Below are 12400 nucleotides of genomic sequence, written 5' to 3' on the forward strand. Positions count from 1 at the left end.
ATGCAGGTTGGGGGCCAAATTGGGTTGGTGCTGTGATGTTGATGGAGGGACAATTAATCCTTTATTGACTCTTTTCCCAATTTAACTACCCACCCCACAACAAGCTGTAATTTGACTTACTGGGGAAAAAACACAAAAAATACATTGGTCTGATGGATATAGGAGAAGAACGCATCCTTCCTTTATGCTCCGATGTCAGGGGCTATTTAGATCACCTGTCGTAATCGTCAGAATAGTCTTGATGGATCAGATCAAAGCTTCATCTGGTCCAGCATGCAGGTAATATCTCTCCCCTGCTGTTGCTCCACAGCAACTAGTATTCAGTAGCCCACTGCTTTTGAACACACAGATTGATAATCGGTTGTGTTGGAGGGGTTGGGGGCACTCTGTGTGTGTGAAGCGTGCAGAAACTGAGATAGGCCAATCCTCCCTGGCACTTGCAATGAAGTCTCTGCAGACATGCACTTAGTAAAAACATTTTTTTAAAAAAATACTTCAGTGGTTTAACTTTATGGCTGAAAGAACTGACAGAACGTTATGCAAGCTGGACTTCCAAATGTTGACCTTTGGATGTTCGCTGCGTTTGTGTGTGTGTGTGTGTTTTGTTTATTTATTTGCTTTTCTAAATGGCATTTTATGCCAGCTCTGTGCACCAGCCTTAGCACAACAACTGCTGACCATAACTAGCTTCTGTAACAGGCTCCTGCTTAGCATATCTTTTATTCAGAGGCTTGGTCCACAGAAAAGTTGAGGATTTAAGCCTCCCTTTTCTCCGCCTGCTTGTCCATCCCTTATTAATTAACTCTTCAGTCTGCAGTCTTTTCCCAGCATGCTCGCCTTGCCTCTCCTTTAAGTCAGAGAGACAAAACCAGCTGCAGCCCCAAGGTGGTCTCCGACTGTTACAATCTGTGCTTCTTTCTGGCAGTTATTCAGTGGCTCTTTTGGGTTGTTTTTCTCCCTGCCTTTCCCTTTGTCTCGTTTTCTATACCGGGGAAGCCCATCTAGATTTTCCCCAGAGTTCCATTTCCATGTGTCTTTACTTAGCCTGTAAGATCTGCAAGGATCCCTGCTTGTAGAATCTCAGGATCTGTGATGGGGCTCATGGGGCGGGGGAAGAGGAGCTAATCAATTCAGAAAATCATTTGGGTGGCAACCTCACTTGACAGCCTATTTTCTTCCTTTCCACTTAGATATCAAACTGGCTGAGAAGGGCTCTGGGGAACAAGGGAGGCAGTGAGAGCAGCTTCTCTGTAAGCACATCTGTGTCTTTCATCAGCTGGGCTCAGGGAATAACCACTAACTGGAGAGAGCAAACATCTTTGGAATGGAGAACTGCTCCCTGCTTTTAAATCTAATGTAAAAGAGTCCACCCGATGGGGGAGTGGCAATTTCAGCAAGGTTCTAATGTTGTGATGTGTTTTATATATATCTGACTCATTTAATAGTAAATGAATTATTATTATTATTATTATTATTATTATTATTATTATTATTATTATTTCAACTCCCTCCAAAGAAATCAAGGTGATATATAGGTTTCCCCCACTCTCTATCCTCACAACAAACCTGTGAGATAGGTTTGGCCAAGAGACAATGTGATGAGTGGTCTCGTAAGCGTTATGGCAGAGCAGGGATTTGACTCAAGGGCAGGATCTACACTACTGCTTTATAACGGTTTATAACAGCATTGACAACTGTTGGGGCCCAGGACACATTCCATATACTGTTTTCAAAGCACTTTCAAAGTGTTATATCCTGCTTGGTGTAGATCTGGCCCAGTAGTCCCTGTTGTAAGGCCCACACTTTAACCATCTTACCATATTGGTTCTCTTTATGTGCTGGGTGTATACAACTCCTCTGTTAAAGCAACTCCACTGGTTCCCAGTCTGTTCCCGGGCTAAATTCAAAGTGTTGGTTATGACCTATAAAGCCCTATATGGCTTTGGTCCAGGTTATCTGAAAAAATGTATACTCCCTTACGAGCCTGCCCATCTTCTGACATCTTCAGGGGAAGCCCTTCTCTCAGTCCCACCACCATCACAGGTACGCCTGGTGGGAATGCGGGAGAGGGCCTTCTCGGTGGCTGGTCCAGTGCTCTGGAACTCCCTTCCCAGGGAAGCTAGACTGACTCCCCTCTTGATGTGTTTTTGGAGGCAGGTAATTTTTTTTTATTCCAGCAGGCCTTTGGTGAATAATCTGGACAGCCATCTATGCCTGGGACTTTTAAAATGTATGTATTTTAAATATTTTAATATCCAAACTTATTTAATTATATTTTTTAACTTTTGTATATTTCTATGTCTAGCTTTTAACTGTATATGTTTTAATTTTGTAAAGCCGCCTTGAGGCCCAGCATTGGGCAAAAGGTGGGATACAAATAAAGATGATGATGATGATGATGAGCATGAGTATAAATGCATGTATTTATAATAACACTTAAATCCCACCTTTCAGTCTAAAATGCCCCCAAGGCAGCTTACAATGTTTAAAATACATCTCACCATAGAACAGTACCAGAATATTGCAAGAATGAGCATGCAACCATAAAACAGACCTGAAACCAATAAAAAAACACAGGATAACATTTAATTGGACGGGGAACCTCTGGTCCATGAGTCAGATGTGGCCCACAGAGCATTTGTATCTGAAACACAACCTCCCCTTCTCTGCCCCACCCCTCTCACAGAAATTTGCCTTGGAGTAGAGTGGAAAAGGTCCAAATGATACCTTTTTTTCTAAGCCAAGGAGGGGATTTTGCAAAGCTGGCAGCTAGAGAGGCAAGGTTTATCCTCATCTCCATGCCACCCCCTGAAATCTGTGCTCCCCGTATTCTGCAATATGTGTGAATAGGACTTTCCCCCCTCCCCTAAACCTAATTGCTGTACATGGGATGGGGGGGATTTTCAGAGTAATGGCAGCTGGGTAGGGAAATGTTATTCATCCCTGCACATTGCCCCCCCCCCACTTGTGCCTCTACATGGCAGTTAGGTTTAGGGGGGGAAAGGTCCCATTTGCAAAGGGGGTGTAGGAGGAGAGCAGCTTGTAAAATCAAACATTTCCATTAGTCACTTAGAGGCCAGCAAAGAAATGGTCAAGCAGGCCTCTCTAGGGTAGGAGTTCCACAATATGCGTGTGCCTTCTGAAAATTATGAGTGAATTTTCTGATATAGTCAATGTCATATCTGTTATTGGAAAAAGAGGAACAAGACTGAAGAAATATTGAGATAACCTACTCTTAATTTTTTTAATAGGGAAGGATTGAAAAGAACAAAAGTTGCCATCTTTTGCATACTTATTTGATGGTAGGCCCCACTGAAGTCAATGCGACAGTCTTCTGGGTAAACATGATAGGATAAGGCTTCATGGATGTAGGCTCTGTTAGTGTTAATATGCCACTGACAGTTGTCATGACTACATGGGGTTGTTCTCTGTTCTGCTCCAGATAGAGCAAGCAATTTCCTTCTGTGAAACTAAAGGTAATCCTTTATTTATTTTGGTTTGGAGGCTACTTAAAAGGTTTAATTCATGTTTAGGCATATTATAAAAGCAATAGAATGTTGTGGTACTCCAGCCCATGGGAACGAACAATCCTGTCACATCTGGAGAACCTTGCGCATTGCATTAATTGCTCCCTTTGGAGACTAGAAGGCTCTCTGCATACGAGGTCATCATTTGGCTGACTGACAGGGAAGTGTCAAGTTTATGTGGGCTAAGCCTTTTCTGCTTTCCACAGATGAGACGATGAATGTGTCATTTTAAAGATATTAATCTCCGAGTGCTCCGCTGGGTGCAAGTGCCATTTGTTTCAATGAGGTTTGCGTGCACTCTGCAAAGAATTTTGAGGATCTGACAGACCATCTGTTCTCAAAAACCCATTCCGTAAAAACGTAGTCCTGACAATATGCTACAGAAGTGAAGGGCACATCTACACGACAGATTGCAATGGGGATAACTGCAGTAGAGGCTGATGTCTCCAGTGTCAGTAGGGTGGTGAATCGGCTCTGGGTTTCAGTCAGAACTCTAAAGAACTACCTTGGATAGCTCCTTTAGAGTTCTGACTGAAACTCAGAGTGGATTCACCGCCCTACTGACACCAGAGTCAGCAGCTTCCACTGTTATTTCCTCTTCCCAAGAAAACTTGGGAATTGCAGTTTTGTAAAGGAGGGATAACTATGCATTCTCAGCATCACACCAAATGACAATTCCCATTATTATTTTAACAATTAATGTGGAATGAAACCAGAAATCATTTGTAGTGCAGATATACTCTAACTCTGAGTTCAGAAATGGTTTTTGGTTTAACTCATATCCATTCCTTTCTATTAGCTTTTCTCAACTGGAGATTGCTTTTATGAAAAACAATCATATAATTTGCTGCTGGATTCCTGGACACGTTGGGATCAAGAGAATGAATCAGCTGGTTGGCCTGCCAGAATGACAACTTGCTCAAGATGTCAGAAATTCAGACATCCTCTCTAGTAGCCTTACCCCAGCCACTAAATCTAAATTGATGTTAAACTAACTGCAATAATTCCAGAACATACTTTGCATCCCTTAGACAGACCTAGGACTGCACTATAAGTCTACAATTCTAAACACATTTACTAGAGGTAACCCATTGAACACAGTCAGACGTACTTCTGAATCAGCCCCAGCACAGATTCCCCCGCTGCCTGAGGCAAGAGAGGACATGGGCCTCCATATCGTGACACTCACAACCACTTTCCTCTTCCTTTTATTGCATTGTGCCCTCTACCCCTTCCTGATGTTGTGTCATGCCACGTACCCCTTCTCTTAACCATAACACCCCCACCCCTTTCTATATCACATCCCCCACCTCATGGGAAGGCCAGCCCTACTCTGAGTAAACAAGCAGAGGATTTAAAATAAAAGTGTCCCAAGCTACAATCCTTTCCACTAGTTGACTGCAGAAGTGGCTGGGGCTCTGACCAAATACAATCCAAAATCAGATCAAATTGGCCTGCATACACACACACCCCATAGGAAAGAGGATACAGAGGAGGAGGCTACAATTGTTCAAGAACCTCCTGGAAATAGGGTAGAAGTGCAGATAGAAGATCCCTCTCCCTGGGACCCATGTGAGAACTTACGCGGCCAGGCTCAGCAGCCCCAATGCAAACCCTCTCATCATCTGAAGTGGGAAAGAACACATACCACCACATCACACCCCTTTCCCCCATTACATCATGCACCTTGCAGCCACCACATTGCATCCCCCCCACCCCTTTTCTCTTACTCCCTTTCCCTTACCTTTGCCACCACATGGCTCTATAGAGAGCAGCTGGTGGAGCTCTCTAAAGCACCCGCTGGAGGAGGCAGGGCAGCAATGTTGCAGCTTCTCCCAGTTCACCGCCAGATTCGGGAGCCTCGCCCTGCTTTGTGGGTAGGCTTGCCTTAGGCTTGCTTGAAAATGGACAAAACATGGTGGAGATTTATTTAAAACATTTCTTGGCAGCCTTTTAGGTCAGAAACCCTCGGAAGGCGGCTTACAACAATAAAATACATAAAAACAGTTAAAATATTAAAAGCAATAAAAACATAAACACAATAAAATATCAGTAAAAAAACAATAAAAGCCAACAATAAAACCAGCAGCAACAACAGTAATAGCAGCAACAATAGTAGTCATATCATGACAAGGTCACAGTAAAATAATGGACCTATTCAGACAACACCCTAAGGCATGGTTAAGCTGCTAATCCTTTTGCAGCAAATGGTTAGTGAGCATGTTGAAACTTTGGTTATGTAGCCACCATAGTTAGGAATGGTTCACACAACATGCAAAGTCATGGTTCACGTGACATGCTAAGCCATAATGTTAGCTAAAAATGCTTAACCACCATAGTCTGTACATGGACAATATGTGTTCAAGCCATTTTTAAAAGCCTGAGATGTCGGAGCATGGCCGACCTCCAATGGGAGCTTGTTCCAAAGGTGTGGGGCCACTACAGAGAAAACCCTCCCATGTGCGATCACCCACCTCTCACATGTGATCACAGGTGGGCAAATGAGAAGGCCCTCTCTTTCAGATCTTAAAATACAGAACCACTGTATTCAACACCCTTGTTTCTCACTGGCTTGTCCACAGGAATCCAGAATTGTCTTTTTCCAAATAAGGGAGCAGTATTCCTTCTGCCAGTGGGGTGGCAAGGAAACCAAGGTGACCTAGATGGTACTGGTCCAACAGCTACAAATGGAACTGATCTAATGAGCCTGCACACTGAGTGCTCAGCGCTTGGAGCTCATAAACTGTTAGAACAAAAGTTTCAGAGGGACCAAAATATGTCATACTTAGCAAGACAAAAATACAAAGAGGAGAGGAAATGACTCCAGGGTGGCCTTGATAGTAGTTCCAGGCAGAAAGAATGGGGCTGAGACAACTCCTTGCCAGAGCTATCTGAAATGTAAAAGAGAAGGTGAGGTGAGATGGCCGCTCAACAAAGAGTGTGCTGAGCCTGCAGCTATTCAGAGATTGGGTTCTTTTTGTAACACAGAAAACTTTTCAGTCCATACCTGGAGAGTGCTTTAATCACGCATTGAGAAAACACTTCCGGCTGGCAAATGCCTACATAGTTGCTTATCTTAAGCCTATTGCATATTTTACAGTTTTGCTTTCATTGGTATTTCCAAATTTGACCTTGCATACATGATCAGCAGAGTCGTTAAACAATCTTATTTTGCTGTCACTTTTTCCCTGTTTTGGTTTCCGGCAAGGATTTCTTAAAGTGACCACCTTCCTGGTTGCCAACTCTCTCAGGAGCCTACAGTGCCTGCCTTAGCCTGCTAATAGTATTATTGCTTTTGAAGCTTGTTATTATATATAATGTATATTGATTGTTGGAAGCCACCTGGTCAGGGCTTTTCCTCTGCAACTTTAAATAAATTTAAAAAATAAAAGCTTACAAATATTTAAATAAATATGGTCCTTCTGAATGTCAGCCAAATTAGTTATGATGCAGGAGAACTGTGAATAGGATCTGCTTTTTTAAAAGCAACAATAGCAGCTGTGGGTGGGTGTGTTCAGATTGGAATTATGGCACTGGGCAAGGAGGAAGGTTAACCCTTCCCCCCCTGCACCATTTTCCCAATTAAAATTGTGTTCCCATGGTTCTGTTTGTGTTGCAGGGCAAAACAGTTCAGGTACCTATATGATGGCTGTCCCCAACCTTTTTGGGTCTATGGAACATTTGAGAAGCTATTGTGGGTATTACCACAAAAATGTCTGCAATGGGGGCCTGGCTAGTTAAAAAATAAGCAGTAAGCCTATATGCACCAGTTGCTGGGAAACATGGGCAGGAGGGTGTTGTTGCACTCGTGTCCTGCTTGTGGTTTCCTGGTCAACAGCTGATTGGCCACTATGTGAATGGAGCATTGGTCTAGATGGAGCCTTGGTCTGATCCATCAGGGCTCTGTTCTTAAAGTACAATTAACCTGCCCAAGAAACTGATTACAAGACAGAGGTCCTGTCTGGGCCCCAAATGCCAAACCAGATATTTTACATTATAAAAATGCCCATTTCCCAGAAGTAAAAAACTGGTGATACTTAGAGCAGTGCTCCCTTCCTGCCACCCAAATCATACCACCCAACACAAACACACAGTATTTCCAAGTCACAAAATTAAAGTCAATGTAAAGCAGCTTCCACTGTTTTTCATGTACATGCATGGGAAAATGAATATATCTAGTTTAGCACTCCCTGTTCTGGTTTCCATTCTTTGCTTTCTGTTCTTTCATTTCTAGGGATTACAACTAGGTGTTCCAAGCCTGCTTGTTGTTTTGAGAAGAGGGAGCAACAGAGCATTCTGCCCGTTTTAGGCTCCAATCTTTTCCACCAATTTCAGTGAGCTGTATTCAAATGAGAAAGCATGTCCACATCTGGGGTTCTAACCTTGAACTTGTTTTTCTTATTTTACACTCATTTTCCTGCAGTGGAGTTAAGAACTGGCAGGCAGCTCTACAACTGGCAATGTGCTGTCGTAACAGGAAAACTGCTGCAGCAGAAAACTTCTGTGGAGGAAGGGGGAGGCAGGGAGGGCCGAGCTTCTGGCAAGTGGGTGGAGAAATGTATCCAATTTAGAGGGGAGGCGGGGTTGGAGGTGGGAGCAGGTGGCAAGTTGTTTATCTGCTCAGCTGTTGTGTGTGGCTTGACAGAGACAGGCAAAGGCAGCTGGCAGGAGGAAGGAAATCAAGGGTCTCTCTCAGACTGTACCTTTCAGGTTTGTAACCAGAGCACAAACAGCAACCAGAGAGCAGTCTGCTCAGCGCACAGGCCTTTACAGAGCTCTCTGTGGGGGTTAACTTTCTCTCTGGGAGGACCTTGGTACTGCCCTCTGGTCCACGCTACAGTAGTGTATTACTCTACAGGATGTCTGATGTGTCTTAATAGGGCCATGAGGCATTTGCCACGTGAATATATATATATATATATATATATATATATATATATATATAATCTCCCCCTGCAAATGCCCTGCTGTGTGCCAGCAGGAGCTTTGGCAATGGTCTCTTAGATGAACATTAGTCTCTGCACATGGTAATGTGCAGGCAACATCCCCTAGGGTGGGACAGTTGTGCCTACCAGGAGCACTTGAAGGCAGCTTTGTGATCTGTCAGTCTCCATGTCTTGTCAATACCCTTTGGGGCCAGCCAGAAGGCCAGGGACCCTGGTTCAGGCTAACAGGAGCATTCTGACCCGCCAAAGCTATGCCAAGTGCAGCTTATGTTTCCAAGCCTTAAACCTTTCTGTTCCCCCAGCCTGGAGCTGCTGTAGATGTTGTTGATGTTATTGTTGTTGTTGGTAATATTATCTGTTTGGTGGATTAAACCCTTCTTTAGACATGGTTAATATGAACTCATTAATAACGGTTGCTTTTTATTCTCTTCTCAGTCTGATGCAATTTCAGGTGGAAGAGGAACTATGTCGTGTTAAGAAATATACTCTAATAGAACAAAATAAAGCTCCCATGAAATGGCAGGGGCATTGCTGCAGAAAGAGGAGGATACTTGATGATATTTGCCATTTTTATATTTTTGTTTAAAAATCTAAGTGAGCAGTTCCTTGCTGGAGTGGTACAGCAAAGGAACACTCAACCTATGTGTGTACAAAATATGGTGCAAGGCATGTAGGAAGGGGTTGTGTCGCTTACCTCTGGTGGTATCCCAGGTATTCACGTAATCAATCCCCAAAGCACTCACTTAGATCATGCAAACACAAACAAAGTTTGAGAGGAGTGGAGGCTATTCAGCTTTATGTGCTATAAAATATTGTAGGAAATGGAATTTTCCTTCCAGAGAAGCACTACTTTAAAGGAACAGATCTAAATTCTTTGCAAGTATTGAGTAACAGCAGCAGTATTTTTCAATGTGTGCAGTCACAAGACAGTTGCCTGGAAGGGTCCTAACTTCCAGCAATTAACCCACCAGCAACATCATAGAAACAGATCTACTGCCAGGGACTCTTTCTGGCTTGTGTATGCAATAACCTCACTGAGAAAGGTCACTAAGTAAAACAATGAGGGGCTCATGTCAGTGGAACACATGGTGGCTGTAATGTGCTTGCAAGCCAGATGTGATCCAAGTAGGTCTGTGCTGTGCGGTCTGCAGCTGTCCTCTTCTGTGATTAATTGAGGCAGCTAACAGGGACAGGCGGTCCTGGCAGACATTAAGCCATCTCATTTGAAGCAAATTAGGGTCTGCAGTTGTGGAATTTTCAACTTGCATCTTGAAACTTTTTATCAGCCAGACCTCTGAAAACCACAAGTCTGGCATTAAAAATTCACCAGATTTGATCTTTAGAAAATTGGCATCCTTTTTCTTCTATTTTCTTTTGTCTGCATATGCTTACCATGTTTATATTTTCAAGACTTCGTCTGAAACTATGAAAAACACGGAGGAAGTAAAATAATACTTGGGTGCAAACATGTCTTAAAACACTGCAAGCATTGGCCTATACATCCTTCTGGGTAGTGAAAAACATCATGAGCTTAATTAAAGACCTAGCAAGCGATCTGCTGGGTTATCATGATATGTCATTAAATCCTCACCTGTCCAGCTTTTGTAAACTGCCCATTAAATTCTGTAAACTGCCCAGAGAGCATCGGCTATGGGGCGGTATATAAATTTAATAAATAAATAAACCAGGCCATTGAGTTTTTCTCTCCTTTTCATTGGCGAAACACATGTAACTATAAGTTCCCAATCTCTGCCCAAAATGTATCTCGAATAGCAGAGTTGAAAACGACATAGGTTTAACATTTTTGGAGAGCTGCTGTCAGCCAGAGTGAGCAATATTAGGCTAGGCAAGAGGGTTTGATCTTGTCATGCTCCTCCTCTTGGGCTCCCAAGCAGGAGCTTCTTATTTGTGCTTTCAACAGTTTCGGGGCAAGGGCGACTTCAGCAGTAGAAACTACACTTGATGAGCTGCTCCTCACCATATATAGGACCCCCACCCCAAGTCGGGGAACAAGAAATTAAACAGGTACCTGCTCTTTTTCCACCACCAGCACCTGGTATCCAAGTTCTTTTGTCATTTTTACCATGCTTCTATGTATTTCTCTTGGATTCCAGGGCCTACTGCTGTGTTTACAGACTGGACTGAGAGCAGATTAGGTTTGCAGATATGTTATTTCTTGGGCACTCCACTCTTCCTTTACCATGTTTGAATATCAGAAACATTTCTTAGGTCACAGGACCACAGAAATGTTTTCAAAATCAGGTAAAAGTTGTGGAATTAACTTTTTTTGGGGGGTATGAATCTCAGGAGTGATGTATGAATCTTACTTGTGCAAAACCTATTACAGATTGCCTCTGGGATCTGTCTGGTCATGGAAGGTAAGCATAGGGGAAAGGTTAATTCCCCTTTCTTTGACTCTGTGACTCCAATCTGGTTCAACCGCTTTCCCCCAAGTCTGCATTTAACTTAAAAGAAAGTGGGGGTGATCCTGGTTATCAGATTCCCACATCTTGTCTAGTTGTGCCCACAGCTACATGTTTATCCAGAAGGTTCTTAGATCGTTGCAGTTCCATGAATGTTGAGTTCTGCAAATGACAAGTTCCAAGTGAGATTAGTTCCATTTCAATTTAGGCCAAAAAAAAAAGCTCAAAAATAGTTGGATATATTTAAGGTTAATGGAAAAAAGCAGGGTATGTTTAAGAGCACTGGATGTACTTTATGAAATAATTTACCAGAACAACATTGGTATTATCAGCATTGAATAAACAGGTAACAACAAAAAAGGCTTCCTCCTTCTGCATACTTGTGTTAAAAACCCTGCTTAGCCATGCAGTGAGTAGCCTCCAGCAAATCCTTATAGCCCTTTTCAGGCATTCAAAATTGAATAATGAATGTGTTTTATAATTTATTAATTATAAAATCTATAGTTTGCCCTTCAGAAAGATTTCTCCCACCTTACAAATAACAATAAGATACAATTAATCAAAAGTACAAAATAGTTTAAATTAAGTCATAAAGAAATAAAAGCAGCATAAAAGACAGAAGAAAGCCAACTTGTGAGGGAGTAAAACTATTTAAAAGTCTTGGGAAATTGTTTTAAATTGTATTTCTCCTGGGATCAAAAATATAGCAAAGTAGGCACCAGCTGGACCTCTCTGTGAAGAGCATTTCACAGTTGGGTGCAACCACTGAGAAGGTCCTCTCTCACATCAGATGTCAGGGAGGCCTAAAGAATGGCATCTCAGGAACAGGCTTTGTCCCTGTCTATTCATGTTAATCAGAACATCTGAGAAGGACTCCTGCATATACAGATGTAGACAAGAATAAGGGGACTCTCTTCAGGCATTTCAATTAACTTGCAAAAGTTGGGGGCAGAACATGCCTCTGCTGTCCTCTCCCCGCCCCCACATGGTCATTATCTCCAGTTCTGAATCCCTTTGCAGGGCTTACTTCTCAGCCTAACCTACCACACAAGATTATTGTGAGGATGAAATGAGAAGCTCATGGCAGTACTCCTGAGCTCTTAGAGGAATGCTGGGTACTAACATGATAAATAAGGCTGGGTACAGCCCCCAAAGACTGATACTCATAACACTGGAGAAGAGGTAGATGGGAGCACTTGTTCCTAATCCAGCCTGCAGAATAGTTTATGAACCCCAAATGCATTAGGATTTGGCACCATTGGGTGAAATATTAGACATCCAACTACTTGAGCCTGTGTTGTCACTTGTGAAAGAAATCGCAGGACTGAAATAACCTTTGAACTATGTTATTGGTCAGAAACGAGGTTTCTTGGAGAGCCACTATTGAGAATGAGTTGGTATGGAGAGCCAAGTCCCTCCTACTCCATTGGCAAAGCCCTGTTGCCACAGGTGCTACTCCATTTACATCCCTCTTCTGCTCTGAATTGATAACTAGAGGGCCATG

The 12400-nt window shown here is 42.8% G+C and overlaps 1 protein-coding gene across 2 annotated transcripts in view; it reads left to right on the plus strand.

The window, feature by feature from the left end:
* The first annotated feature begins 8138 nt into the window (after nt 1-8138).
* The window catches only part of ADA2 (adenosine deaminase 2), a 36528-nt gene continuing 32266 nt past the window's right edge, over nt 8139-12400 (plus strand). Inside the window, exon 1 of one of the 2 annotated variants that reach the window (XM_063134867.1) lies at nt 8139-8237. The gene's annotated coding sequence lies outside the window, so the exon portion shown is untranslated. The remainder of the gene's footprint in view (nt 8238-12400) is intronic. The other variant, XM_063134868.1, reaches the window with a different exon arrangement.

The sequence above is a fragment of the Elgaria multicarinata genome, chromosome 9 (genome assembly GCF_023053635.1).
Source record: "Elgaria multicarinata webbii isolate HBS135686 ecotype San Diego chromosome 9, rElgMul1.1.pri, whole genome shotgun sequence".
NCBI classification, from domain to species: Eukaryota; Metazoa; Chordata; class Lepidosauria; order Squamata; family Anguidae; genus Elgaria; species Elgaria multicarinata.